The 26,410-nt window shown below is 38.3% G+C and overlaps 1 protein-coding gene and 1 pseudogene across 2 annotated transcripts in view; one reads left to right on the top strand and one right to left on the bottom strand.

Moving 5' to 3' along the window:
- The window catches only part of PLCXD3 (phosphatidylinositol specific phospholipase C X domain containing 3), a 207,020-nt gene that overhangs the window by 44,667 nt on the left and 135,943 nt on the right, over positions 1 to 26,410 (top strand). The gene's annotated exons all lie outside the window — the stretch shown is intronic.
- Positions 10,313 to 10,857, bottom strand: LOC114892404 (annotated as a pseudogene).

Below are 26,410 nucleotides of genomic sequence, written 5' to 3'. Positions count from 1 at the left end.
AAGTGGGGAGGATTAAAATGAGATAATGTATTAGGCTTACATAATTCTTGGCAGAGAATGAGCCCACAAAACAGTATATTTTACTCTCAGCAGATTAACCAGGAGGCAAAGCGGGATAAAGAGAAAGTTTCAGAGGGTTGCAGAAACGGCATGATCTTTTGTGGATATATTTGTGTGTTATGAATCATTACACAGCCATATAACCACATGGGAAAATGTCATTAATTCCATCTGTCAAGCTGTAGCAATTAAGAATATGATCTTCCCAGGAATCTCTTGAGTGTTATGCCTTATTGGCCAAAGATGATACTTAGAGAGGTCCACACACAAGAGACAATGTCATCCTGATGTACAGAATTCCCATGATAGTGGAGGATACTCATACTCATGTACTTCTAAAACTTTGCAGATTTGTTTGAAATTAACAAAGAAGAAGGGACTTTTGCTCCAAGTTTCCACTGAAGGTGACATCCAAATTATTGTACAGTAGTAGTTGACAAGTTTACTTCTGTGGACTTTTTCATTATGTGCCTTTCTCCCTACTAAGGAAAGCTGAATATGGAATGGTTCTACTACCAGTCCCGTCATTGTATTGCTCACAACTGGCACCAAGAAAGGATGATAAATTTACTATCACACATTTATTGTCTTTGTATGAGGGAGTAAGTCATTACTTTGTTTTGTGCTGTAGAAAGCCCAATGTCTCTAAATTGATTCATTAAATACCCAAGATGTCAAAGTTCCTCTTTTATTCTGTTGCAATATTGTTAATCTTCAATTACCTGCCAATGCATTTTCCACTTTATGGCTACTTTAGATGCTAATTTTTAATACCAGGCAGATTTTCTCCAGCCATCCAGAATATTTTCCTTCATGTGCAGATTTTTTTAGACAATAGAAAATGCTTTAGAAAGTAAAACATTTAAAAATAAATTTTTGGCATAAAATATCATACAAATCGTGAAGGAGATAGAAGAGGCTTATAGTTTCATTTATTTTTTTGGATTATCCACAATCTTGATGCTGATATTTGGGTCAATCGTGAGTTTTTTCTAAACACATGTGTTCTTAAAGGAAAACAAAAAAATTATTCTGTTCTTTACACTTAATAAACCAATTATCTCTTAATAATGGAGATGTAACTTATGAATACATTAGTATCTGCAATGAACAGTTTTTCCTTCTTTGGTCAGCTAATGAATCTCCTGAGTATTGAGAAATTGGTACCAAGCTAAAGATCATCAACTCTCTAATAATGCGGTGCTTTTCTGACAAAACTATAACCTCCAAACCTTCACTGCTTCTTAAAAGGCAGAGCTTTGGGCCATTGCAATGTCATCTCTCAGAAAGAGAGTGGCACGGCCTGCCTATCCTGGAATGAGATTCATGTTATTTTACTATATAGCAATTATGGTCTAGATTGTTTAATTATTTTCTTTTTAAGAATCTGCTTTAATTATTTGAGGACTTTAAAGAAATCCACTTGGGTGAAAACTCAGTAATATAGCCATTTCCAATTCTATCATGTACAATTTAACATAGTTTATATGCTTCTTCATGATCTTAAATCTCTTACTCAGTTTTGTAGGCAAGGAAATCTTAGGTCATAAGAAAAATGGTATTTAATTAGACAATGAAGAGAATAAATGCTTTATTCAGTTCTTAGACCACACTCTACTTACCAAATGGTTCAGAAACCAGTCAGGGCAGCTTGGATGCAGTCAGTGGTGCTTACAGAATTAACTGCCTGTTCCTAAACTGTACAGAATGGCAGAAGCATTGAGTTTGAAAAAGTAAGAAACAAACTGCTTCAACAGTAAATCTTTTGTAACCAGATAAGGCATCCTTTATGCAGGGGCCTGCTTAAGTATATCATTTGATTTGAAACTTTCAGTTGTGAGTTCATTATATTTAGCAACTTACATTTTAAGTGAGAAGTAGATCCAGGTTTTAATTTTGTGACATTGTTCTGAGATTAGCCTGGGGGCTTGGAGTCTTGGTTGTCACGTGAATAGCGAAGGAGATGGGATAATCATTCAAACACAGCCATATAGAGAGGGCAACAAGTAAAGCAATGTGAAAGGGAAGTGCCCTACCTCGTTTTGGTTTTGCTGACAAATATTTCTATATGTAGTAATAGGAAAGACCATGTTTAGGTCTGACAAATAATCATATTGGTATTTAACCTGGGTTATAACTGAGAGATTAAATCCCGTGGGCAAGTTGAAGGTCAATCTCAATATCAAAACCTTGGTTAGTGAAATAGAGATGGGTTTCATTTATCTTCAAAGATGTGCTTTACGAAATGTTCCTACCTTATTGATTCAACTAGATTCAAGATCAGACTCATTTTATTGAAGTCCATGTAGGTTTGTTGCAGGTGTTCACTTAAGTTATCCAATTAAAATCTGACATTAGGTTAACTGTCACTCTCAGTATGAACTCACTTTGAGACTTGCTTTTACCTAGGAAGTCCACTTCTAGGAATGTATCCTACTGATATGCTTGGACATTTGCAAAGTGATATATGTATTGATACTAAGACGTTTCAGCATTGTTTGCAGTAGTAAAACATTGGAAACGACTTAAATGCCTATCAGGAGGGGTCTGTTTAAATAGTTTATGTTACAATGAAATACTCTGCAGGCATTAAAAAAATACTAAGACAGCTCTATATGTCCAATGTGGAATGATCTTCACAGTATTTTAAATGAAAACTACCGTGAAGAAATCTGTATTATGTGCAGCCATTTGTGTTCAAGAATATTTTTAATGCTTATGTATGAATATATATTTATATATATGCTCAGAATGCAGTTATCTTTGGAAAAATACACAGTAATTGGTAACAATCATTAGCCCTTGGGAGGTGAAAATTTGTTGGAGACCAGGGATGAGAGGGAGATTTAAATTTTACCATTTATGTCATTTTAGATATTTCGACTTTTGTAAGGTGTGTGTATTATCTATTCAAAACATTGTTTTAAAAAATTCACCTGCCTGGGAAGAGCAATGGACTTGTCACCTATTCTCTGGAATACTTTATTCATTTCCTATCATCACATTTATCAAATGGTCTCCTGTTAAGGATTTTCTGTTGAATCTCCTTGCTAGTGTGTGAGCTTCTTAAGCCTAGGATCATTTTATGCATTTTAACACACTCGGGATCTAAAATGTCTGGCCTGTGGTAGGGGTTCAATAATGTTTGAATGAATATATGCATTTTTATATGCCATTATTCTCTTCATTTATTGTTTTCAATTTTTACTTTATCGTTTTATGATAATTTTGTAAACAAAGTAATAGCTAAAAATTATATAGTACAAAAGCTTATACTGAAAAGTGGAAGTCTGCTGTCCCCACCCTGTCCCTTTTTGTAGAGAAAAACCACTCTTAACTTCTTTTAAGCTACACTTTATGATATTTACCTCCTTATCTCTAAATAATAACCTTATATTGATACTTACTGATTTGTCAGTTTTAGTCACCATCTTTTGACTTTTTTGGTATAGTATACTTGAGGACTACTTACTCACTGACTCCTACTGACTCCCATCTCCACCCCTTGTTCTCTCATTATAATTATATTACCATTTTTGGTTAAATCGATTAGCTGCTATTTACATTCCTATGACTAGGTAACTATTTTTTACTACTAAGCCAAGTAATATTATATTTCGTAAAGTTTTTTTTGTTTTACTAAAGTTAAAGGTTGCATTTTTTAAAGTTTTTGTTTTCTTTATGCTTATGGCTATTGTGTTCCAAATACAAAGATTTGTCACTTGCTTATAATATTTTTTCTAAATGCTCACAGTTCCAAACAGTGCATCAGGTCCAGTTTTACCTGGACACCTCATTCCTGAGCCCTCCAACCTCATGCCCTAGTATGGATTACTCTGTAGATTTGATGTGCAGCTGTTATCTGGACTTACCATTTCTGAACCTGTGTAAAAAAAAATATATATATATATATATGTATATAAATATATATAATATATATATAAATATATATATAAATATATATAAATATATATTATATATATAGATAGATGATAGATATATAGATAGATAAACTTCCTATATCCTGTGTACTAAGTCCATATCTTCCATGATATTATAAAGATAATAATGTTATATGTAGCATTTATTTTGTGCCAGGCACTGTTTACATGCAAGGACTCACTGAATGCTCATGAGTTAGGTATTATTATTATCTCCATTTTACAGATGAGGAAATTGAGGTAAGTAGCAGTTAGTTTTCTTAATGGCACACAGGTAGACAGTGGAAGAGTCAATATTCAAACCCAGGATTCTGATTCCAGGATCTGTGCCTTAATCATTTTAATATACTGCCTCTTTTTCTCAAGATATGTCTTCATTACATATTAAAGAGTTATTTAGAGGGTAAAGCTTTGAATCCTTGCATGTCAGAAAATGTCATTATATTATGTTCATGATTGATTGATATATTAGCTAGGTATGGAATTTTGTTTTAACTCAGAATTTTGGAAGCATTATCTTTTAGCATCAATGTTACTTTTAAGAAATAAAATGTCATTTGAATTCCTGTGTATGACCTGTTTGTAAATAACCTCTGTAACCTCTTAGGAACTCCTCTTTATCTCTAGAGTTTTGACCTCTGATGATGATTTCCTTTTATTCATTCATTTTGCTGGGTAATTGGTGGCCCTTTCAATCTATAAACTTTATGTTTTTAGGACTCCAAAATTTTCCTTTTTGCTTTTTTACTAGTTTCCTTCCTGTTTTTTTGTTTGTTTGTTTATCTGTTTCTTTACAATATAAAGTCTTATTAGTCTGTGTCCTTAGAGATTCCTTTTCTCATTTGTTTTGAGTCCCTCTCTTTCATGCTGGAGGCTTCATTCAAATACCTGGTGATCTTGGATGTGCACTCATATTTGCGAATGAAAGAGCAAAGGGATTTATTGTAAGTTCGATGATGATAATGATGATGATGATGATATATGTTGGAGGCTTAGGGATGAAGTTCATTTATCAACTCTTAGGATTCACTCCAAGGTGATCAGATGGTAGCACGTCTGTTCACCGAGGTAGACATCTTCCCTGCTCGTTTTGTGGAAGAATTTATTGCTTTTTTTCTCAGAAGCTCTGCAGGTTATCCAGAAAAGAATATTCTAGTCTTTTGTCTGTTTAGGCTTCTAACATTAGGGGAACTAGACCAGTAAGGGAGCTGGGATTCCCACTGTTGAGTGACATTTTCCCACCTTCAGTTTCCACCGTACGCATGCCCCTCCTAGATCCATTCCTCCAGAGCAGTCTTTGTTCTTCCTCCACTGTGGGGTGGAAACCTTGCCCAGCTATATCGGAGGAAGGAAGAGACCTAACTACTCTGATTCATAGAGTTTTGACTAATGTTACCTTCATTTCCAGCTTGTTTCCTCATTGCATCTTCCATAATACTTGTGCTTTTAAATCTTATGCTTTTTCAGCGTTCTGTGGAATGACTGTCTTTCTTTTTTTTTGTATTTGTTTTTTGTTTGTTTGTTTTTTACATCTTTACTGGAGTATAATTGCTTTACAATGGTGGGTTAGTTTCTGCTTTATAACAAAGTGAATCAGTTATACTAATACATATGTTCCCATATCTCCTCCCTCTTGCGTCTCCCTCCCTCCCACCCTCCCTATCCCACCCACCCAGGTGGTCACAAAGCACCAAGCTGATGTCCCTGTGATGTGCGGCTGCTTCCCACTAGCTATCTATTTTACATAGTGTATATATGTCCCTGCCACTCGCTCACTTTGTCACAGCTTACCCTTCCCCCTCCCCATATCCTCAAGTCCATTCTCTAGTAGGTCTGTGTCTTTATTCCCGTCTTACCCCTAGGTACTTCATGACATTTTTCTTTTCTTAGATTTCATATATATGTGTTAGCATACGGTATTTGTCTTTCTCTTTCTGACTTACTTCACTCTCTATGACAGACTCTAGGTCCATCCACCTCACTACAAATAACTCGATTTCATTTCTTTTTATGGCTGAGTAATATTCCATTGTATATATGTGCCACAGCTTCTTTATCCATTCATCCAATGATGGACACTTAGGTTGTTTCCATCTCTGGGCTACTGTAAATAGAGCTGCAATGAACATTTTGGTACATGACTCTTTTTGAATTATAGTTTTCTCAGGGTATATGCCCAGTAGTGGGATTGCTGGGTCATATGGTAGTTCTATTTGTAGTTTTTTAAGGAACCTCCATACTGTTCTGCATAGTGGCTCTACCAATTCACATTCCCACCAGCAGTGGAAGAGTGTTCCCTTTTCTCCACACCCTCTCCAGCATTCATTGTTTCTAGATTTTTTGATGATGGCCATTCTGACTGGTGTGAGATGATATCTCATTGTAGTTTTGATTTGCATTTCTCTAATGATTAATGATGTTGAGCATTCTTTCATGTGTTTGTTGGCAATCTGTATATCTTCTCTGGAGAAATGTCTATGAAGGTCTTCTGCCCATTTTTGGATTGGGTTGTTTATTTTTTTGTTATTGAGCTGCATGTGCTGCTTATAAATTTGGGAGATTAATCTTTTGTCAGTTGCTTCATTTGCAAATATTTTCTCCCATTCTGAGAGTTGTCTTTTGCTCTTGTTTATGGTTTCCATAGCTGTGCAAAAGCTTTGAAGTTTCATTAGGTCCCATTTGTTTATTTTTGTTTTTATTTCCATTTCTCTGGGAAGTGTGTCAAAAAGGATCTTGCTGTGATTTATGTCCTAGAGTGTTCTGCCTATGTTTTCCTCTAAGGGTTTGATAGTTTCTGGCCTTACATTTAGGTCTTTAATCCATTTTGAGCTTATTTTTGTGTATGGTGTTAGGGAGTGATGTAATCTCATACTTTTACATGTACCTGTCCAGTTTTCTCAGGACCATTTATTGAAGAAGCTGTCCTTTCTCCACTGTACATTCCTGCCTCCTTTATCAAAGATAAGGTGACCATATGTGCATGGGATTATCTCTGGGCTTTCTATCCTGTTCCATTGATCTATCTTTCTGTTTTTGTGCCAGTACCATACTGTCTTGATTACTGTAGCTTTGTAGTATAGTCTGAAGTCAGGGAGACTGATTCCTCCAGCTCCGTTTTTCATTCTCAAGATTGCTTTGGCTATACGGGGTCTTTTGTGTTTCCATACAAATTGTGAAATTTTTTGTTCTAGTTCTGTGAAAAATGCCAGTGGTAGTTTGATACGGATTGCATTGAATCTGTAGATTGCTTTGGGTAATAGAGTCATTTTCACAATGTTGATTCTTCCAATCCAAGAACGTGGTATATCTCTCCATCTATTTGTATCATCTTTAATTTCTTTCATCAGTGTTTTATTATTTTCTGCATACAGGTCTTTTGTCTCCTTAGGTAGGTTTATTCCTAGATACTTTATTCTTTTTGTTGCAAGGGTAAATGGGAGTGTTTTCTTGATTTCATTTTCAGATTTTTCATCATTAGTGTATAGGAATGCCAGAGATTTCTGTGCATTAATTTTTTATCCTGATACTTTACCAAATTCATTGCTTAGCTCTAGTAGTTTTCTGGTAGCATTTTTAGGATTCTCTGTGTATAGTATCATATCATCTGCAAACAGTGACATCTTTACTTCTTCCTTTCTGATTTGGATTCCTTTTATTTCCTTTTCTTCTCTGATTGCTGTGGCTAAAACTTCCAAAACTATGTTGAATAATAGTGGTAAGAGTGGGCAACCTTGTCTTGTTCCTGATCTTAGTGGAAATGCTTTCAGTTTTTCACCATTGAGGATGATGTTGGCTATCGGTTTGTCATATATGGCCTTTATTATGTTGAAGATAGTTCCCTCTGTGCCTACTTTCTGCACAGTTTTAATCATAAATGGGTGTTGAATTTTGTCAAAAGCTTTCTCTGCATCTATTGGGATGATCATGTGGTTTTTTCCTTCGGTTTGTTAATATGGTGTATCACGTTGTTTGATTTGCATATATTGAAGAATCCTTGCATTCCTGGAAAAACCCCATTTGATCATGGTATATGATACTTTTAATGTGCTGTTGGATTCTGTTTGCTAGCATTTTGTTGAGGATTTTTGCATCTATGTTCATCAGTGATATTGACCTGTACTTTTCTTTCTTTGTGACATCTTTGTCTGGTTTTGGTATCAGGGTGATAGTGGCCTCATAGAATACGTTTGGGAGTGTTCCTCCCTCTGCTATATTTTCGAAGAATTTGAGAAGGATAGGTGTTAGCTCTTCTCTAAATGTTTGATAGAATTCGCCTGAGAAGCCATCTTGTCCTGCGCTTTTGTTTGTTGGAAGATTTTAAATCACAGTTTCAATTTCAGTGCTTGTGACTGGTCTGTTCATATTTTCTATTTCTTCTTGGTTCAGTCTCGGAAGGTTATGCTTTTCTAAGAGTTTGACTATTTCTTTCAGATTGTCCATTTTATTGGCATAGAGTTACTTGTAGTAATCTCTCATGATCTTTTGTATTTCTGCATTGTCAGTTGTTACTTCTCCTTTTTCATTTCTAATTCTATTGATTTGAGTCTTGTCCCTTTTTTTCGTGATGAGTCTGGCTAATGGTTTATCAATTTTGTTTATCTTCTCAAAGAACCAGATTTTAGTTCTATTGATCTTTGCTATCATTTCCTTCATTTCTTTTTCATTTATTTCTGATCTGCTCTTTATGATTTCTTTCCTTCCGCTAACTTTGGGTTTTTTTTTTTCTTGTTTCTCTAATTCCTTTAGGTGCAAGGTTTGGTTGTTTATTCGAGATGTTTCCTGTTTCTTAAGGTAGGATTGTATTGTTATAAACTTCCCTCTTAGAACTGCTTTTGCTGCATCCCATAGGTTTTGGGTCATCGTGTCTCCATTGTCATTTGTTTCTAGGTATTTTTTGATTTCCTCTTTGATTTCTTCAGCCATCACTTGGTTATTAAGTAGTGTATTGTTTAGCCTCCATGTGTTTGTATTTTTTACAGATCTTTTCCTGTAATTGATATCTAGTCTCATAGCGTTGTGGTTGGAAAAGATACTTGATACAATTTCAATTTTCTTAAATTTACCAAGGCTTGATTTGTGACACAAGATATGATCTATCCTGGAGAATATTCCATGTGCACTTGAGAAAAATGTGTATTCTGTTGTTTGGGGGTGGAATGTCCTATAAATATCAATTAAGTCCATCTTGTTTAATGTGTCATTTAAAGCTTGTGTTTCCTTATTTAGTTTCATTTTGGATGATCTGTCCATTGGTGAAAGTGGGGTGTTAAAGTCTCCTACTATGAATGTGTTACTGTCAATTTTCCCTTTTATGGCTGTTAGTATTTGCCTTATGTATTGAGGTGCTCCTATGTTGGGTGCAAAAATATTTACAATTGTTATATCTTCTTCTTGGATTGATCCCTTGATCATTATGTAGTGTTCTTCTTTGTCTCTTCTAATAGTCTTTATTTTAAAGTCTATTTTGTCTGATATGAGAATTGCTAATCCAGCTTTCTTTTGGTTTCCATTTGCATGGAATATCATTTTCTTTCCCCTTACTTTCAGTCTGTATGTGTCTCTAGGTCTGATGTGGGTCTCTTGTAGACAGCATATATATGGGTCTTGTTTTTGTATCCATTCAGCCAGTCTGTGTCTTTTGGTGGGAGCATTTAATCCATTTACATTTAAGGTATTTATCAATATGTATGTTCCTATTCCCATTTTCTTAATTGTTTTGGGTTTTTTATTGTAGGTCTTTTCCTTCTCTTGTGTTTCTTGACTAGAGAAGGTCCTTTAGCATTTGTTGTAAAGCTGGTTTGGTGGTGCTGAACTCTCTCGGCTTTTGCTTGTCTGTAAAGGTTTTAATTTCTCCACCAAATCTGAATGAGGGCTTCCCTGGTGGTGCAGTGGTTGAGAGTCCTCCTGCCGATGCAGGGGACACGGGTTCGTGCCCCGGTCTGGGAAGATCCCACATGCCGTGGAGCGGCCCGCCCCGTGAGCCATGGCCACTGAGCCTATGCATCTGGAGCCTGTGCTCCGCAACGGGAGAGGCCACAGCAGTGAGAGGCCGGCGTACGGCAAAAAAAAAAAAAAAAAAAAAATCTGAATGAGATCGTTGCTGGGTAGAGTAATCTTGTTTGTAGGTTTTTCTCCTTCATCACTTTAAATATGTCCTGCCAGTCCCTTCTGGCTTGCAGAGTTTCTGCTGAAAGATCAGCTGTTAACCTTATGGGGATTACCTTGTGTGTTATTTGTTGTTTTTCCTTGCTGCTTTTAATATGTTTTCTTTGTATTTGCGTTTTGAGGTTTTTTTTTTTTGGATTAAGATTTTGTTTATTTTTTTAATAAGGCTGAATTAGATGGAGAACAGAAATGAAATTCTTCTCAAACATAAAAATGTGAATTGAGTTGCTTCTTTTTGGATGGATCTTTAACATTGACTTGACCATGTGGACCGTGTCTGCAGGTAGGCCTGCAGCATCTGCCTCTCTGCAAGTGGGCCAGCCGGGTGAGCACCATGTAGCCGGTAGCTGGGTCCACAAAGTTCAGCCGGCCAGCCGCGGAGGCGGCTGCATGAAGCTCCGAGACCCTCCGCTCTGCCGCTGTTAACTCTTTGCTCGCCGGACGCCTCACTGCTCCCTCTGGTCCGCCCTGTGAGTCGGGCCCAGAGCTGCCGCGGTCTCCCTGTGAAGAGGAGCAGAGGGTGAAGCTGAGGCGCTGTCGGAACGCTTCTCCGACCCGGGGCAGTTGTGGCGGTGGGGCGGGGGATGGCTGCCTCCCGAGCGTAGTGCCCGCGGACCCCGGGACCTGCCAGGCCGCCATGGCTGCCACCTGTGGGAGGCGGGGCCAGTTTTGACAGTTTGATTAATATATGTCTTGGCATGTTTCTCCTAGGATTTATCCTGTATGGGACTCTCTGTGCTTCCTGGACTTGATTAACTATTTCCTTTCCCATATTAAGGAAGTTTTCAACTATAATCTCTTCAAATATTTTCTCAGTCCCTTTCTTTTTCTCTTCTTCTTCTGGAACCCCTATAATTTGAATGTTGGTGTGTTTAATGTTGTCCCAGAGGTCTCTGAGACTGTCCTCAGTTCTTTTCATTCTTTTTTCTTTATTCTGCTCTGCAGTAGTTATTTCCACTATTTTATCTCCCAGTTCACTTATCCGTTCTTCTGCCTCAGTTACTCTGCTATTGATCTCATCTAGAGTATTTTTAATTTCATTTATTGTGTTGTTCATCGTTGCTTGTTTCATCTTTAGTTCATCTAGGTCCTTGTTAAATGTTTCTTGTATTTTCTATATTCTATTTCCAAGATTTTGGATCATCTTTACTATCATTATTCTGAATTCTTTTTCAGGTAGACTGCCTATTTCCTCTTCATTTGTTAGGTCTGGTGGGTTTTTATCTTGCTCTTTCATCTGCTGTGTGTTTTTGTCTTCTCATTTTGCTTATCTTACTGTGTTTGGGGTCTCCGTTTTGCAGGTGCAGGTTCGTAGTTTCTGTTGTTTTTGGTGTCTGTCCCCAGTGGCTTAAGTTTGTTCAGTGGGTTGTGTAGGCTTCCTGGTGGAGGGGACTAGTGCCTGTGTTCTGGTGGATGAGGCTGGATCTTGTCTTTCTGGTGGGCAGGTCCACATCTGGTGGTGTGTTTTGGGGTGTCTGTGGACTTATTATGATTTTAGGCAGCCTGTCTGCTAATGGGTGTGGTTGTGTTCCTGTCTTGCTAGTTGTTTGGCATAGGGTGTCCAGCACTATAGCTTGCTGATCGTTGAGTGAAGCTGAGTGCTTGTGTTGAGATGGAGATCTCTGGGAGACTTTCGCCATTTGATATTATGTGGAGCTGGGAGGTCTCTTGTGGACCAATGTCCTGAAGTTGGCTCTCCCACCTCAGAGGCACAGCACTGACTCCTGGCTGCAGCACCAAGAGCCTTTCATCCACACAGCTCAGAATAAAAGGGAGAAAAATTAGAAAGAGAGGGAGAAAGAAAGAAAGAAAGAAAGAAAGAAAGAAAGAAAGAGGATAAAATGAAATAAAATAAAGTAAGAAAAAATAAAGTTATTGAAATAAAAAAGTAATTATTAAGAAAAAAAATTTTTAAAGAAAAAAAAACATGGACTGATAGAAACCTAGGACAAATGGTGAAAGCAAGCTATACAGACAAATCTCACACAGAAGCATACACATACACACTCACAAAACGAGGACAAGGGGAAAAAAAAGTAAATCTTGCTCTCAAAGTCCACCTCCTCAATTTGGGATGATTAGTTGTCTATTCATGTATTCCACAGATGCAGGGTACATCAAGTTGACTGTGGAGCTTTAATCCACTGCTTCTGAGGCTGCTGGGAGAGATTTCCCTTTCTCTTCTTTGTTCGCACAGCTCGAGGGGCTCAGCTTTGGATTTGGCCCCGCCTCTGCGTTTAGGTCACCTGAGGGCGTCTGTTTTTCGCTCAGACAGGACGGGGTTAAAGGAGCAGCTGACTCTGGGGCTCTGGCTCACTCAGGCCTGGGGGAGGGAGTGGTGCAGAGTGCCAGGCGAGCCTGCAGTGGCAGAGGCCGGCGGGACGTTGCACCAGCCTGAGTGGCGCCATGCGTTCTCACTGGGAAGTTGTCCCTGGACCACGGGACCCGGGCAGTGGCAGGCTGCACAGTCTCCCCAGAAAGGAGGTGTGGATAGTGACCTGTGCTCTCACATAGGCTTCTTGGTGGCGGCAGCAGCAGCCTTAGCGTCTCATGCCCGTCTTTGGGGTCTGCGCTGTTAGCCGCGGCTCGCGCCCATCTCTGGAGCTCCTTTAAGCAGCGCTCTTAATCCCCTCTCCTCGCGCACCAGGAAACAAAGAGGGAAGAAAAAGTCTCTTGCCTCTTCGGCAGGTCCAGACTTTTCCCCAGACTCCCTCCCGGCTAGCCATGGTGCACTAACCCCCTGCAGGCTGTGTTCACGCCACCAACCCCAGTCCTCTCCCTGCGTTCCGAAGCCCGAGCCTCAGTTCCCAGCCCCGCCTGCCCCGGCGGGTGAGCCGACTAGCCTCTCGGGCTGGTGAGTGCTGGTCGGCACCGATCCTCTGTGCAGGAATCTCGTCGCTTTGCCCTCCGCACCCCTGTTGCTGCGCTCTCCTCCGCGGCTCCGAAGCTTTCCCCCTCTGCCACCCGCAGTCTCCGCCCGCGAAGGGGCTTCCTAGTGTGTGGACACCTTTTCTCCTTCACAGCTCCCTCCCACTGGTGCAGGGCCCGTTCCTATTCTTTTGTCTCTGTTTATTCTTTTTTCTTTTGCCCTACCCAGGTACGTGGGGAGTTTCTTGCCTTTTGGGAGGTCTGAGTTCTTCTGCCAGCGTTCAGTAGGTGTTCTGTAGGAGTTGTTCCACGTGTAGATGTATTTCTGGTGTATCTGTAGGGAGGAAGGTGATCTCTGCGTCTTACTCTTTCGCCATCTTCCCCCACTGTCATCTTTCTTTTTATCAGTATACTCTCTTCAGGCCCTTGGGTTTCGGCTCCCTCTGCTCTTCTAAATTATTTATAATTAATTAATTCATCTACTTTTCATTTTCCAGATATTTGTTGATATCTCTGTTTCCTTTCATATTCTCATTATTCTTATAATTTTTACATCTCTTTTTTTTTTTTTAGTTTTGATTGGGAATAGAGATAAACACACATATTTAATCTAAATTCATTCCCCATCATGTATTTTTAAGTGCCTTGGCTAGTGATATCATTGGACAGAGCTGCCTGTCTTGATCACACCAAAGAGGCCATTGTTGAGATCTTTCCAGACTAGCTCTTATCAGCCCATCATCACTTTTTGTCCTACCATTCTCATTCTTCATCTCACCCAAGTGAAGCAAGGCCTTTAAAAAAATAGAAACTCTGGATAAACTGTTGGCACCTAAGACCTTTCAATTGAGTAGAAGAATATGGTAAGTGAATTTATGACTCACATCACTAAGAAAAGTAATGAAAACAACATATGATACAGAAAGAACATTTTCCTACCAAAATGATATATTAATATGGCACAGATGAAAATATACCCTAATTTCTTCTCACTTGTTATTTAATCGATAGTAAGTTTTTAAAAAAAAATTATTATTGCAGTTTTATAAAAAGGAAACTATAATAATTTTTTTCTAGTACGTGTAATTTTTTTTCCCACATTGCCCGATTTAATTATGAACTTTATAAGCATTTTTTAGATGTGCTTTTTCTGTCCAGTGCTCAAATTTCTTACACATTTGAAAATACTTTTCTGTGAAATTTTTAAAAACAATTTTCTGACCCTTAAATTCTATACATAGTATTTTAAGATCATATTCTTTTTAAAATTTTCATTCTATTTGGAGACTACAACACTTTAGAAGATTAGAAAAAGAGGGCATGAAAGAGAGCAATACTTGTTTTAAGTGTCAGTTAATGAGATCGAAGGAGAAACATGAAAGTAATGGGTTTCCTTTTGTGTCTGTAGAAGGATAAGGGGAGAAAAGGAAGGAAAAACTTAATTGGGTAGTTTTTTAAATTCAAGATCTTGTTTTTGTGGGATAGGAAAATTTGGGGCTTAAAAACTCTTAGCCAATTTCATAGCAGAGATATATTTTCAAATTGAATTGAGGGGAATGTTCTTTTGAGGTTAGTAAGAAACATCAATAAGGGAGCTGAGACAGCAGCTTTTACCCCAAACTATTCCAAACGTCAAGAGCAGAGCTAAGAATAGAGGTTTGTAATGGCCAGTCCAGTTTTCAGACCACAGACAAATGCTCCCTGGTCCCCACGCCTGCTTAGAGCATCATTTTAGAATATGCAGTGGTTGAATATCTCTAAAGAGACTGTGAGTCACTTCCCTACTCAACCTCAATTTTCTTTTTTATTTCCCTGGTTGATTATTGGGTTGAAAGCAAAGCTGAGGCAAAGACCAAACACAAGGTTCCTGATTCAAAGGGTGAACTGAGAATTGAGCACATGTCAAATCCTCTCCTATCTGGTCCAAACTCATAAAAAAATACTGGATAAATACTTATAAAAATTTAGAAAACACATAAATATTTCAAACTCTGGGAAAGGGCAGTCTCTGGAGACCACAAGTAGAAATCCTTTTTTGAAAAAAGAGAGAAACCCATGGGCATAAGTAGGAACTGAAGTTTAGGAACATTACATCGTCTGAGTTTCCCTAACAGGGCCTGAATGCTGAGCACTACACCACCAATGCTGGGGCCTCCATGAAACTACTTTGGATTTACATAAAAGATGACCTCCCTGGGTCCTGAGAATGTCAATATGATGAAAAACATGCAATAAGTTTAGCAGGCTTAGGAATCTATTTACATCCCCCAACTTAGGAAACACTGAAGAATCTGAAAAAAAGAATAAAATAAATACTTTTAATATCTTTTAAAACATAAAGAATTGAATGGGAACACCAGAAAATTACAGGGGATAATAAAACAAGAATAAGAGATAATGAAACAAAAAAGCAGATGTATTGAAAATTACCGTTAGAATTCTTAGAACTTAGTAGTTATTGAAATAAAGAGAAACACAATTACATGCATTGAGTAGAAGACTGGAAATAGTTGAGGGGAGACTAATGAACTAGAAGAACATAGCCCAAAGATATAGAAAAGAAAAATGTGAAAAAAGAACTAGGAGACATAGAAGATTCAGAAAGTCCAACATACATGTGCTACAAATTCAGAAAGGAGGAAATACAGAGAATGGAAGAGGAACAGAGTTTAAAAAGATTATGGTTGAGAATTCCCCCAAACATAAGACATAAATCTAAGACTGGGAACACCTTCTGCGTACTGAGCTAGAAAAATGATGACCAGTGGAAGCTAAAGGAGAAACTTTTGAAAGTGGAGACTGGAAGTAAATATAATTTTTACCCAAACATTTTATTTCATCATCTCACTGCTATTTTTAGCATGTGTCTAGAGCAAGGCCTGTAGCAAAATTGCTAATAAAAATTTTACATTAAAAATTGTTGTCGCTGATTTTGTTGCATTCCCAAGGATTTAGAAAGCTTAATTCTCTTTGACAGGACAAGTATCCAAAGAGGAAGGTAGCTCTGAAAGTGAATGCTATGATGGGTGGAAAAGAAGGAAGCCCAAGGAAAACCAAGCCTAATAGTGGTTAATGCCAATGCACAATTCAGAGAAGCTTACAGCTAATAGTGCTACAGCAGTACAGGGACACCTGCCATGGTCAGGAATATAAGCCTGTGTTATGGTTATTTAAATTCTGGGGAAAACATGGAGCCTTGGCATCCAGAAAGCAAGCCCTGGAAAGATCCCTAAGAAGTTGCAAACACGTATTAGAGATAGAAAGGTAACACTAAGACAAATACCAGAAATGTGAATCTCGTAGCAGCAGAAGCAAGTACAATATGACAAGTTCTTTTTTAGGTGGGACTGGTGTTTAGATGAGACCACAACTGTTTTATACAATTGGTTATAAGATACACAATATATAAACCTTCCTCAAAGCCAAGTTTGCTCAGAGTTCTATGCATGTTGTTTCCAGTTTCTCACTTTCCATTCTTTTTCCTACTCTAATCAGCTGGCTGCTGCCCTCACTGTTCTGCTAAAACTGCTCATTCTAGTTCACCATAAATTTTAAAATCAGCATCTCAGCATTATTTCACAAAGTTGAGCACATCATCTTTCTTTAAGAAGACAGTTTATTCTGCAGGCTTCTGCTACATGATACTGTAGTGGATTTTCCTCCTACCTCTTGAGCCATTCTTCCTCAGCCCTCCTCTACTCTGATTTCTAAATATTAGATTTAGGCTTTGTCTTGTACCCTCTTCTCCTTTCACTCTATATGCTCACTCTAGACGAGACACTACCTATATGCAAATAACTCCCAAATTTATATTTCCAGTCAAGATCTTTCATCGGCGTTCCAGGACTATCCAACTGCCAATATGCCATTAGATTGTCTCACAGGTGTTGCAAATATGTTCAAAACCGCACTTCTGCTCATACCCCATTTCCTTTGCCATGTCAGGATCTGCCCTTTGGTTAACTTGACTGCTTTGTTCCCCCGCAAACCTGATCAGGGTAAAATGTCAACCATGTTTTTAAGGAGAATTGCTTATGATAAAATGACCCTGGATTTCTAAACTGGATCTTGCTAGTGGAAACTCTACGTACCTGAGGTGGACATCAAATCTTTGGGCTTTCCTGAATATGGTGATTCTTGTAACTAGATGTGTCTCCTGCAGGGTGTGACACCTACTGCCTGGAGTCACCATATGTGACCCTGAGGCTCTCTTAGGCTCCTGGGAGTTTCTCAGGGCTGTGGATGGAACAAAGTTATCAAATATGAGGTACCTACTTCTTCAGTGGATTTGATACCTAAATTAAAATTGATTTTGTTAATGGAAAACAGAAATATGGGAGACTAAATTATCATGACTCAACTTCTAAAGAGCTGTCCCTCTGATGGGAGTGGGATGCTAATGTGTTGGTGTGAAACTAATTGGGTGTTGGTGTGAAGCCAGTTGGGTTCTGACCATGACACTGAATTGGTCAGCTGCTATGATTTGGGAACAGAAGCTGCTTCGTTCTCCCACATTCAACCAACCGCTGTGACTGGTGTCAACGTCCCTTTCTCTCTCTCTCGATTGTCTTATCACTTAATCATTTGAAAGATGATCAGACACCCCTGAAATACTATAAAAATAAGCATGAAAGTAGAAATATCAGCGTAGGTTAACAAGTGAGGCAGTGATGAAAAATGCTTGTCACCCAGTGTCTTAGAAAGAAACTACCATGGTTTTGCTGCACATTTTATGGAGGAGAGAAAATTAATCCTCAAATGTATGTGAAACAGATTGCAGTGATTTAATGGAGAGTTATTACTTTTAAAAAGCACATTATTCCTCCTCCTCTTTTACAGGTTTTTGAGGTAGGAGTGATAATTTCCTGATCTTTTGTAGGATACAGAAAAAAAAAGAAATTATTTCAGTCGTGTGTTACAAAGTTCCTCCAGGCTTCTCTAACAGAATCCTAATCTCTTCATTCTCAATGCATAACACACTAATGTATCCTTTCTGGTTTTGTCTGTTGAATCAACTTATGGATTATATAGCAAAGTCTGTTCCAATATCTGGAAGGAATATTTTGCTTAGTTTATTTACCAATAAACCAATATAATACCAAACTGTATTATATAATTTGACTTTCCATTTCAAATGGATAATGTAGGTGTAGTCCAGACAACTTTTGGTCCTTTCAGAAAATAACAAACCAATTGTTAGGGGACAAAGATTTGATACCACTGAGAATATTTTAAGTGCATTTGCTGATAAAATATTAAAAAATTAATCATATACTGAAAATGGAACCCAGAACTTGTTATAATCCCTTTGATCAAAGACAAAATATTTAGGCAGTGACAATAGCAACAAGGAAAAAACTTGACAATTCCTAAACAATCAAAGAATAGTTTCAATAATTTTACACAGGGCTTCCCCTGGTGACGCAGTGGTTGAGAATCCGCCTGCCAATGCAGGGGACACGGGTTTGAGCCCTGGTCTGGGAAGATCCCACGTGCTGAGGAGTAACTAAGCCCATGTGCCACAACTACTGAGCCTGTGCTCTAGAGCCCGCGAGCCACAACTACGGAAGCCCGCGTGCCTAAAGCCCATGCTCTGCAACAAGAGAAGCCACGCAATGAGAAGCCCACTAGCCGCAACTAGAGAAAAGCCCACATGCAGCAGCAAAGACCCAACACAGCCAAAAATAAATAAATTTATTAAAAAAAATAATTTTACACATTCATAAGCAAGAATTCTAAATTACTTCCAGGATGCAGAACGCTTTATAGGATTTAAGAATTTAAGTTTGAGCAGGTCACTGCTCTGCTTGACATCCTACAATGGCTCCCCATCTCACTTAGAGTAAAAGCCCAAGTCCTTCTAATGCCTACAAGGCCTTGCATGGTTGCCTCCTCCCATCCCACACCCCTTTGACCTCATCTCCTATTCTTCCATTCTGTATCGTTCTCCCCCTTGCTCACTCCACTAGACCACCCTGGCCTGCTTGCCACTCCTTGAATATGACAAGCATGCTCCTGCTGTAACTGAAAGTGAGGTCTGGCTGCTCGCCGCTCAAAAGCCAATAAAGAGGCAAGTTGGTGGAAAGGAAAATTTGCTTTATTTTGGATGCCAGCACTGTAAGCCACTTGTTAATGATAATACATAAAATCTAATTATCAAAGATTTCAAATGAAACTTTATAAATACATAAATACATAAAATTTTATAAATACATTATAAAATTTTATCTTATAAGTCTGTCATAAATATAGCAGTGAATCTTTCAATTGTTGCAGAGTAATGAGGACTCACTAGGTAGAATTATTTGTGTGGAAACACATTCAGTTTCTTGGTTACCCAGAGCACAATGGCATTAAAGTAGAAGCATACGTAAACTGCTTGGTTTTTTTCAATGTGCCGGGAGGCACTTTGTTCTAAATGTTGATGAGTTGGAATAAACCCTGGAATTTCCATGCTGGGATTTCATAGCCGTCACTCCAAAGTTCCTTTAAGTTAAAAAAAAAGTAAATCTAATGATCTATGTGTCTTAGTCCATTAGGGGCACTATAAAAAAATATTGTAGGCTGGATGGCTTAGAACAATAGAAATTTATTTCTCACAGTTCTGGAGGCTGAGAAGTCCAAGATCAAGGTGTTGATCTGATGTCTGGTGAGAAGCCGCTTCCTGGTTCTTACATGATGGTTGTTTTCTCACTGTGTCCTCACGGTGGAACTCTCTGGGGCCTCTTTATAAGAGCACTAATTCCACTCATGAGGGCTCTGTCCTCATGATCTAATCACCCCCTAAACTCCACCTCCAATCACATTGGGGATTAGTTTTCAACATACAAATTTTGTGGGGACGGAAACATTCAGTCTATAGCATATATACTAACAGAAGATGAAAGACACATGTGTACTACCTGTGCACCTGACACATTTGTCCACATTTTCAATGTTTTAAGTACAGTTCAGCAGGAGCAAATGTGTAGTATATTAAAATTCAGCCAACAGTATTGAGAACTAACAACTTGGTCATCACTGTGGTAGGCATTGGAGTGCTAAAAATGAAAATTTTATCTCTGAAAAATTTACCACACAAATGGGAAGATAAAGCACCCATAAAAGCACCGTTTAGAGGAGACTGGGGACCATTATGACATATTTTATATAGACATATCTTGTTGGAAAATATAAGCTAATTAAGTCTTCAAAATTGTAGTTCCTTTTCTTTTTGCATTGCACAATTAAGCTCTTTCTTACATATGACCTTGACCTGGGACTGTTGCGGTACATGGGCCTCTCACTGTTGTGGCCTCTCCCGTTGCGGAGCACAGGCTCCGGACGCGCAGGTTCAGCGGCCATGGCTCACGGGCCCAGCCACTCCGCGGCATGTGGGATCTTCCCGGACCGGGGCACGAACCCATGTCCCTTGCATCGGCAGGCAGACTCTCAACCACTGCGCCACTAGGGAAGCCCTGGGACTATCTGATTGAATGCAGTGGAATGTGTTAGGAAGCAGTAAGAGACAAGGCCATCTAACCAGTTGGCAGTCTTGAAGACAGGGCTATGAGATTTTGTTATTGACCTTACAAATGTGGTATTTTAGGAATATTAACTTGACATTGGTGTGCTAAAAGGGCTTGAGTTGTGATGCTAATTGGACATGCTCCATTCATTTAAATGAATTTACCATTCTTTCAAAATTATTGATATCAAGCTCGACTTATAGTATTTATTCATTGTGACATTATTTCTGGTCCCAGGTTGTGGTGATTGATTTCTCACCTCCATTTATAGCAATGGAATCTAATTGAAGGGCTTTTAAGCAAGCTACTCTGCCACATTGATGTGGGTGATTTTTTACAGCATTTCTGAAATCCTGGAGACTATTTTTTTCTTCCTTTTGTCTAGTCTGAATGCCATTTACATTTGGAAGAATCAAGACACAAAATCCTCCTAACCTGTTCAGACATGAAAGTGGCTGCAAATGTATTTTTGTCATTTATCTTCTTAAGCCATATTTTCTTTATAGTCTCGAACCTAAGTGAAGAGACTCAGAAAGAGAAGAGAACATTTAATCAATAACTTTACTGTTCTTCTATTTAACCATTTGAAAAAGTACTTGGCATTTAAGGGAAATATTTTTCTTAGGAAAAAACAATATAAAAGAAAGAAAAAAATCAAGCAATACTCTATGGAAACGTCTAAGCAAAAGATGTTTTTCATAAGGAAATAAGTTGTAGGACAGACACTGAAAAAATATAAATATACCTTTTTTTGTGAACAGCTAAAATGTGCTGTATGTTGCATATGTGTGCATAATACCACCCAATGTTTCTGTGTAAATTATCTTACAGGGTCTGATAGGGTACTTTCCCTGTGAAATGTTTGTGTAGCTCCTGAAATAAATGCAGTTTATGTAGATGCCTTTGGATGTTCTTCCTCAGAACCCTGGTTTTTCGCTTGAGCCCATTCTTCCAACTTTAGCTTTTTCTGGCCTCACAGTACAAAGAAAAGCATTCCGATTTTGGGGGCAGTTCAGCATTACTCTGAAATGACCTGACCCTCGGCCCTGACTATATGCTTTAAATCCACTGTTTTGTCCACCACTTATTCCCAGAAATTAGCTCAGTGCCTGGCACAGGATTGGCATTCAGTTAATATTTACTAAGTGAAAATTATTAGACCTCATAATATTTGCTCCAACTTTCCTTGTCACTGAAAAACTTTTACTCTTCGAGGTAAATAACTGTTTATATTTCTTATTCATCCTGGTCACATTGCTTCTTCTCTCTTACTACCCAGAATTACATTTTCATTACTTCTGGTTTTATTTTCAACTTTAGTTTCAGTTTCTAACCTGTAATTTCCACTGGAGATTCTCAGGCTGTTCACTATGTTTTTTATCCTTCTATATTCAGTTCTTTAAAGATTAAATCCCTAAAGCTTCATCTACTTGGGTCATATCTGAATCTGTTTTCTAAAATATGACACTGACCACCCTCTACCCTGTCACCTCTGACAAAGCTTATCTTTACCACCATGGATGTTATATAGAATGGGGAGAGACAGGAGGAAAAACAATTTATGCATGCTGGTGAAACATCATTCCAGTGACAATTCACCTTTGTTCTCTCCCTTTTAAAATCATTGTTGTGTCTCAGACACATTGTATATAATGATGGTTGATTCTTTCCTAAGTTAAATTTGCTGCTTCTGTTGGTTCTTTCCACTCAAATAGATACACAGTTTTTCTTAGCATCCATATACAAGGAGCCTTATATTTCTGTGGTTTTTGAACTGTTTTCTTTCTTAGAACTACAGAACATCATGGCAGGCAAGGAGAGGGAGCTGAAATACAATGGTCCACAGAGGATTGGGGTGACCCAGTCTTCTTGCATTTCCTTTCCCTCCATTGCCCTGTCCCAAGGTGTAACCTGTTATATTATGAGCTTTCATGTGCCTCCTAAGAGACCTTGTCCCATGAGAGTGTTCTGAAACAAAAATAAGCAAAAGGAATTTATGTGACTTACTTGAAAGGGCACCATTTTGGATATAGTCATACTTTTCTGGGATCAAAGGTTACTTGAACACAGTCAGCTTGGGTATCAGTGTCCTGCCTGTACTATACCCAGGAACAAATACAAGTTCCCCAGGAATAGGCTGTACCAGAGAAGGCACCCTCCTGGTTTCCAGTCATCTGAGAGGAGACTGGGCACTCCCTTGACCAAGACTAAACCCTCGTGTCTGTTTCTCTGAGTGACTTGCCAACTCCCAGGAGCATGAGCTTCACGTAGATAGCTGACTACATCCACCATAGTCACTTAAATGTATAAATATCTCCCTCTATTATTAGTAGGTTATTGTCATAGTTACATTTAATTTCCTTATCATTAAAAAAAAGCCTAGTGTTCTCAGACAGTTTCATGCCATTCACTTTATAACAGCTGTCTGATGGGGCAGACAAGTGTGGTTACCAGGATATACAAGTGTCAGTAGGCCCTTAAGTTGGTAATCCAATGAAATTGAATTATATATTTCAAGTATTTATATTGGCTTGACTTACTTTCATGCTTCTGAAATGGCAAAAGCATTCCCCAAATGTATTTTTGCAGAAAGTTCTTGTGTCCTATTGATTTGTATGTGCTGGGTATGTGCATCTTCTCATTAGTGCTGATGTGCTCTCATAATACACCATCCAGTCTAAAAAGTGTAAGAAGACAACAAAAAAGTGATCTTCCTTAATAAAATGGATAACTACAGAGTTTGAGAACTTCTTTTTTCAACATGAATGGCCATTTTATTTTTCATTTTTCCTTATGGGGGTCTTTACATCCTGAACTTATCTCTTTTAGAAAAAAATCAGCAATTGCATACTGTATTTCATACTTAGAAACACATAGAATGTTTTGGAACAATGGGTCTTAGTGGATAGCTATGTTTTTGTTTGCTATGTAGCTATGTACAAAGATCATACACAGAATTCAGACAGCTTCCACAAAACTAGACAGAACCTAGGATGCCAGGAGAATTCTAGAATTATTGAGAATAATAAACAACTGCCTGTTATCTAGCTACAGGGATAAATCCCATAGTTCCTTCAGATCTCTGCTCAAATATTACTTTCCTTATGAGGCTTTCCCTGACCATCCCATATAAAATTGAACCACTCTCCCTCAGTACTTACCAATTCCATTTATGCCACTCTACATAGCTTAATAAGTGTACAGTAGGATTTGAATCTCTATTTCCCTGACTCTAGACTCCATGTACCATGTACCATGCTGCCTAGTTACCTAGGAATAAAGGACTGGGCAGTATCAGTAGTAATATCTTATATTTTAAATGTTTTTATAGTTTGCAACAAATTTTCACATGTATTATTTTTAAAATGATGATATGGAACAGTAACCGTATGTGTTTCTCTTTCTCTCAGGACCTGCGTTGCCATACTTGAAAATGTGGTAGAGGCAATATAGTTCCTGAAATTCCCCTTGTGAGCTTATTACAGGATTGATAATGATTCAAAAGGTTTTTGAGAATCTGCTAAAAACAAATATTCTAAAAATATTAGCAGATATTTTAAGATAGGCATTGTATCTTTTTAGAATGCATGAACTCTCATATGGCAGGATTATGTCCTTTTGTACTTTGTTTTATTTTCTGGAGTCTGTGTTCCTGTACTTCAAACCACATGGCTCTACACCTAACTTTTCTCCTTCCCATTTCCTCTTTCCATCAGAGTTCTATTCCTTTTCTCTTCTGTTTTCAGCTTCTCCAGTGCTGTTCAGCCATTGCGTTTTCTCTTCTGTTTTCAGCTTCTCCAGCGCTGTTCAGCCATTGCGTTTGTGGTTAAGGCTTGTCCCTTTACTCCTGCCTGACATCTGATCTCATTGTCCTTCTGGAAGAGCCCAACTGGGCATCCTTATTTGATGTCCCTTGCAGTTTTCAGTCATATTCAAACTGAGAAACTGATGGTTTAGGCTGTGGATACTGGGAAAGAGAGAGTCAAGTCAATGGAAAAATGAAGAAAGGTGAAAGACTTCATGTATTAGATTCCTAGGGCTGCTGTAAAAAATTACCACAAACTGAGTGGCTTAAAACAACAGAAATTTATTCTTTCCCAGTTCTGGAGGCTAGAAACCTGAAAACAAGGTGTGGGTAGGTTTGGTTCCTTCTGGAGGTTCTGAGGGAGAATCTTTTCCATATCTTTCTCCTGTATTCTGGTGGTTGTTGAAGATCCTTGGTGTTCCTTGACTTGTAGACACATCACTCGAATTTCTGAGTCCATCATCACATAAACTTCTTCCCTTTGTGTGTGTCTCTGTGTCTTCATATAAGGACACCAGTCATGGATTTAAGTTCACTCTAATCCAGTGTGATGTCACCTTAATTTAATGATTTAAATCTGCAAACACCCTATTTTCAAATAAGGTCACATTCTGAGGCTCAGAGTAAACGTGAATTTGGGAGAGTACATTATCTAACCCAGTATACCTTGTGATCTGTTTCTAGTTTTCAAAGGAGTGCTGGTATTATGAGGTGTTCATGTATGTGATTGAGCAGATGCCTGGAAAGTCTAAACCCATTCCAATAAAGATATTTTTCTCTTGTCAATGGAAATAACTTGTGCAGATTTAGTTATTTGGAATATGGAACATAGAAGCCTAAAAGTCATGATCATTGTTTTGGATAAAATCTAAAAGGGCACATAATCAAATCAAGCCCTGCATGTTATAACTGAATTTTCCCATTGCCAACATCAGCACATAGAGTGAGTCAGGAAATGTGATGCTAGCCTCTAGAAACCAGAGACCAGCTGAATGACTCTGGGCAATTCAGTGGATGTGCCTCTCTGAGGAAAAGTGACTGAGACAAAAATTTCCTACATGTGAACATATTTTCCTGTCCTTAGAACCTGGGGTTATACAATTCTGTGCAGAAAAGCATCTGTGTTCCATTGAAGAAATATATTTAGCACCTACCACATGCTGGGTGCTATGATGGATTCTCTGTTAAACATAAGTAACTCATTTATTTCTCAAAACTGCAGTGTAAGATACTTATTAGCCCCATTTTACAGATGAGGCAAAGATATTAAGAAAGTTAAAAAATCTGCCCAAGATACATAGTTCTAATGAGTCATTGAGCCAGAATTTGAATTGTCTATGCTTATGTCATACAACAGAAGCAAAACCAAATGGACACACCCCAGGTGAGTGGCTGGATGAGGGGACATGCTTATGAAAGAATAAGGATATCTAGTAGACTAGTTCCCATGTGGCAGAGAAAAGAAAATAGAAAATAGTGAGCATAGTAGCAAAGTATCCAGCCAAGAATCTGTGACACTTGTATCGGTTCTTTGGCATAAGAATATTGATAGACTCTCTGGCAAAAAAGAATGGAATGGCTCAGGGTTTTTGAGACTGGAATTAGCTATGGGAGCCTGAGAAGTGTGTTCCTTTAAGTGTAAATGCTTTTAAATTTCTGTTACCACCTGGGCTTGCCAGCATTGTTCAAGAAAATCATTAACCATTGTTTAAATAAATATGCCTCTGCCCACACTGACCTTGAAGTAGACTACACAGAGATGCTCTGTGTGGGGCGCAGCTTGAGTGTGTATCACTGCCTTGTATGTCTGCTCTTGAGAGTTTTCATTTGGAGGTCATATTTGACACTATTTTTGTTGTTGTTTGTTCTGTTTGCTCTGTAATCTATGGCATGTCTCCTTATCAGCAGTTACACAGGACTCTTGGACTTGGTTTCACCTGGTCTGGGAGATCATTGCCTACTTATTTTAGGTGCTGCCCTGGATGAAAACCTTATAGCCTCTATTTATAAAGTTTAGACCATTGCAAGCATGCCTTCTAAATATGGTGAAAATCTAATCAGCT

Source organism: Monodon monoceros, unplaced genomic scaffold, assembly GCF_005190385.1.
Source record: "Monodon monoceros isolate NGI ecotype Baffin Bay Population unplaced genomic scaffold, NGI_Narwhal_1 Super_Scaffold_12, whole genome shotgun sequence".
Classification (NCBI taxonomy): domain Eukaryota; kingdom Metazoa; phylum Chordata; class Mammalia; order Artiodactyla; family Monodontidae; genus Monodon; species Monodon monoceros.
The sequence above is the reverse complement of the archived record's forward strand: the minus strand, read 5'-3'. Positions and strand labels throughout refer to the sequence as shown.